Consider the following 5000-nt stretch of genomic DNA (forward strand, 5'->3'; position numbering starts at 1 on the left):
GCCTGTGTGTCCCTGGGGGAGGCTGGTGGAGGTAGAAATCGGAGGACGGGCTCATTGTAATACATGGAATGGAATGAGGAAGTAAATCATTAGAGTCCCGGGAAGGCCTGTGTGTTTAACACCGTTTCTCATTCCGTTCCGTTCCCTCCATCACGATGAGCCTCGTCCTCCGATATCTACCTCCGTCGGCCTCCCCTGGTGTGGCCCTGTGGTGTCCTTTGTCTCTGTAACAACATCTGCTGTGTGACGTCGTTGAGAACGTCTGACGGACGTCACTCTGGGAATGTCTCACTCTGCAGAGAACAACATCACCAGCCACATACAGGTGCTTATGGTGGCTTCTCTCTCTCACTCTCTCTCCTCTCTCTCTCTCTGTCTCTCTCTCTCTCTGTCTCTCTCTCTCTGTCTCTCTCTCTCTCTATGTCTCTCTCTCTGTCTCTCTCTTTCTCTCTCTCTCTCTCTCTCTGTCTCTCTCTCTCTGTCTCTCTCTCTCTCTCTCTCTGTCTCTCTCTCTCTCTCTCTCTCTCTCTCTGTCTCTCTCTCTCTCTCTCTGTCTCTCTCTCTCTCTCTCTGTCTCTCTCTCTCTCTCTCTCTCTCTCTCTCTGTCTCTCTGTCTCTCTCTCTGTCTCTCTCTCTCTCTGTGTCGTCTCTCTCTCTCTCCTGTCCCTCTCTCTCTCTCTCTCTATCTCTCTCTGTCTCTCTCTCTCTCTCTCTGTCTCTGTCTCTCTCTATCTCCTCTATCTCTCTGTCTCTCTCTCTCTGTGTCGTCTCTCTCTCTCACTGTCCCTCTCTCTCTCTCTCTATCTCTCTCTCTCTCTATCTCTCTCTCTCTGTCTCTCTCTCTCTCTCTCTCTCTCTCTATCTCTCTCTGTCTCTCTCTCTCTCTCTATATCTCTGTCTCTCTCTCTCTGTGTCGTCTCTCTCTCTCTCACTGTCCCTCTCTCTCTCTCTCTATCTCTCTCTCTCTGTCTCTCTCTCTCCCTCTCTGTCTTCTCCCTCTCTCTCTCTCTCTCTGTCTCTCTCTCTCTGTCTCTCTCTCTCTCCCCCTCCCTCTCTCTCTCTCTCTCTCTCTCGCTGTCTCTCTCTCTCTGTGTCGTCCTTGTCTGAGTAAAGCCTGGATGTGACCTAGGGTCCTACGTAGGTGTTGACAGGCTGTAAACCGGCCGCCTTGATGACATCATCGTCGCTGCGCTGTCCAGCAGCCCTCCGTGTGGCTGCGGCTACCTCCGACAGCCTTGACTTTCTGTAAACGTTCTTCTGGCAGGTCAGGAGGTCAACATCAGACAATCATGAGAAGAGAGAGAGAAAGAGAGAGGGAGAGAGAGAGAGAGACAGACAGGGAGAGAGACAGACAGAGAGAGAGACAGAGAGAGAGAGACAGAGAGACAGATAGACAGAGCGAGAGAGAGAGAGAGAGAGAGAGGGAGAGAGAGAGACAGAGAGAGAGGGTGGGAGTGAGAGAGAGAGAGAGAGAGTCAGACAGAGAGAGAGAGGGTGAGAGAGAGAAAGACAGAGAGGGAGAGGGTGAGAGAGAGAGAGAGAGAGAGGGTGAGAGAGAGAGAGTCGGCATTCTGTCTGTCGGAGAGCAGTGGCATCCGTCGGGAGTGGGGATGTGCAGGGCGGGGGGGGGGGGGGGGGGTGTGCAGGGCGTGGGGTGCAGGGTGGGGGAGGGGGATGTGCAGGCCAGGCGGGGGGGTGTGCGGTGCGTGGTGGTCCAGGGTCACGGCGTACGCGTACGTGAGCTGAGGTCACGCCTAACGTCCATCACGCTGGGCCCTGACCTCCGACCTCCTTCCTGTTGATGCTGCGCGGCATTCCCAGAACCCCCTGCTTCCCACGATGCGACACAAATACCGCTGACTTCCTGCCGGGAAGCAGGAACAATAAGGATGCGGACATCAAGACATCCAGACAACATGGGAAATAGAAACCCAGGAACACCGCTCACACACACCTCCACGACAGCCAGCACCGCACGCCGCGGGTCCAGCGTGTGTGTGTGTGTGTGTGTGTGTGTGTGTGTGTGTGTGACAGATCACGGTGTGGATAGATTCACATACCTCTAGCATGTAAACATACACGTCCTCACAGAGCTGTCACGTCAACACTGTGTCATAAAATCCTTCTGCTTGTTGATAAAGCTCTCACTGGCACAGCACCAGGATATCTGACAGACCTTTTTGCTAGCATATCAGCCCAATAGTAATCAATGTAAATGACTAAATAATGAAATGACGATTATATAATGATTAAAAGCACTTTGAGCTGCAAATTTGCAAAATATAGGCTTTTAGTCTTGACTTGAAAATATTTGCTGAGGTTGCATCCCTAGCGTAAAATGGCAGTGCATTCCACAATTTGGGTCCATAAAATGAGAATCCAGACTCACCAAATCTGTTCTTTTGTACATGTGGTACACAGAGAAAAACAGTGTCAGAAGACCTGAGAGCTCTATTGGGCTGATATGCTAGGAAAACGTCTTTCAGATATTCTGGTGCTGAAATGCAGACCAAAGCATTAGAATGTGACACATTCTATCCCACCATAATCGAGGCACCATCTGACTTACTATCTGTAAGAGTCTCTAGGCACAGAGGGAGGTCGACACAGAGGAACAGTGGTAGAATATGTATTTATTACGTGCTGCACAGAGCGAGTCTTTTCAAAGAATAATCAACAAGGAATCTCCCCGGCGTGCGGTCGTCACTGCCGCCACGCCCACCGGCTTCCCCAATCGGGATCCGCTACGGCCATTGCACACGGCGCTGATTCCCCTTTCGGGTCTCAGCTTGCACTGCCGCTGCTCTGCCATCGTTCTGGCTCTCTCTCTCTCAAGATCGTTCTCTCTGGGCACCTCGACAGGTTTTCCCCGCCTCCTTCACTCTCCCGGGGGAACAAACACACACACAGGTTAAATAGACCAGTGGGATAACGAGTCTGATCACTGACACCTGTCCGCAATCAGCTCATTATCCTCCCCCCAACGACAGTCTGGCTCCCTCTGCAGGTCAGAACGTGCCATTCTCCCAACACACCCCCACCGCCAGTTCGAGGCCGGGGACACACCCGGGCGATAGCCTACTCCCCCCCCCTGCACGGGAGAGGAAGTCGGCCACGACCATCTGCGCCCCCGGCCTATGAACCACCGTGAAGTTGAAGGGTTGCAACGCGAGGTACCACCGGGTGATCGTCGCGTTGGTATCCTTCATGCGGTGGAGCCACCGTAGGGGAGCATGGTCGGAGTAGAGGGTGAACGAGCGCCCCAGCAGGTAGTACCGGAGGGCGCCGACCGCCCACCGAATGGCCAGACACTCCTTCTCCACCGTGCTGTACCTGCCCTCCCGCTCCGACAGCTTTCGGCTCAGGTACAGCACCGGACGGTCGGCTCCCTCCACCTGCTGGGTCAGCACCGCCCCCAGCCCTCTATCCGATGCGTCTGTCTGCAGAGAAAAAGGAATGTTAAAGTTAGGAGTATACAAGACTGTCTCCCCACAGAGGGCATTCTTAATCCCATCGAACGCCACTTGGCACAGCTCACTCCATTGGACCGGATCTGGGGCCCCCTTCCGGGTGAGGTCGGTAAGGGGGTTGGCCAGCTCCGAAAACCCCGGCACAAACTGCCGGTAGTAGCTGGCCAGTCCCAGGAACCGCCTCACGTCCTTCCGGGTCCTGGGCCGCGGGGCAGCGGCGATCGCAGTGGTTTTATCCACTCATACTTCCAGGAAACCACTCCTACATGATTTACCATAGCTGGCATGAATTAGCACAGTTGTGGTAGTAGTACAATTGTACAATTGCTAGGGGAGGCTGGGGGAGGTAGAACACCAGGGGAGGTAGAACACTAGGGGAGGCTTGGGGAGGTAGAACACCAGGGGAGGCTGGGGGAGGTAGAACACCAGGGGAGGTAGAACACTAGGGGAGGCTGGGGGAGGTAGAACACCAGGGGAGGCTGGGGGAGGTAGAACACCAGGAGAGGTAGAACACTAGGGGAGGCTGGGAGAGGTAGAACGCCTGTGGAGGCTGGGGGAGGTAGAACGCCAGGGGAGGCTGGGGGAGGTAGAACACCAGTGGAGGCTGGTGGAGGTAGAACACCAGGGGAGGCTGGTGGAGGTAGAACACCAGGGGAGGCTGGTGGAGGTAGAACACCAGGGGAGGCTGGGGGAGGTAGAACACCAGGGGAGGCTGGGGGAATTAGAACATCAGGGGAGGCTGGGGGAGGTAGAACACCAGGGGAGGTTGGAGCCTGAAACCAACACACTTCAGCTGATATTATTATCTCTCTCTCCCCCTCCCTTTCCCTCCCTCCCTCTCTCCGTCTCTAATTCTCCCTCCTCCCTCCTTTCTCTAACACGTGTTTGATACCATTCCTCATTCTGTTCCATGCATTCCAGTGAGCCCGTCCTCCGATGTCTACCTCCACCAGCCTCCCACCAGCCTCCAACCAAGATGGCCTCCAACCAAGGAGCAAAACGTGGTGAAGAGGAAACGCCGCGGACGGAACAGGGTCAAAGCGCTTCTTCGTCGTTAAAAAAACTAATGAGTTTCAGGCCCGTAGCCTCAAGCAGGGCGCTTCTGGGTCCAGTACAGTGAAACCAACCGGATAAACAAAATCCACTGTCCTTCCACGTGCTGTCCTGTCTGGTGCCAGACCAACGTCCTGGCAGATCCCAGAAGAAAAGGATGAATCCAACGATTCCAAACATCTGTCCATAGTGTCTCTAGACTGCCTCTACTGTCTCTAGATTGTCTCTACTGTCCTCAGACTGTCTCTACTGCCTCTAGACTGTCTCTACTGTCTCTAGACTGCCTCTACTGTCATCAGACTGTCTCTACTGTCTCTAGACTGCCTCTACTGTCCTCAGACTGTCTCTACTGTCTCTAGAATGTCTCTACTGTCCTCAGACTGTCTCTACTATCTCTAGACTGTCTCTACTGTCCTCAGACTGTCTCTACTGTCTCTAGAACGCCTCTACTGTCTCTAGACTGTCTCTACTGTTTCT

This window comes from Nansenia antarctica (assembly GCF_963989245.1).
Source record: "Nansenia antarctica genome assembly, chromosome: 3".
Taxonomy (NCBI): domain Eukaryota; kingdom Metazoa; phylum Chordata; class Actinopteri; order Argentiniformes; family Microstomatidae; genus Nansenia; species Nansenia antarctica.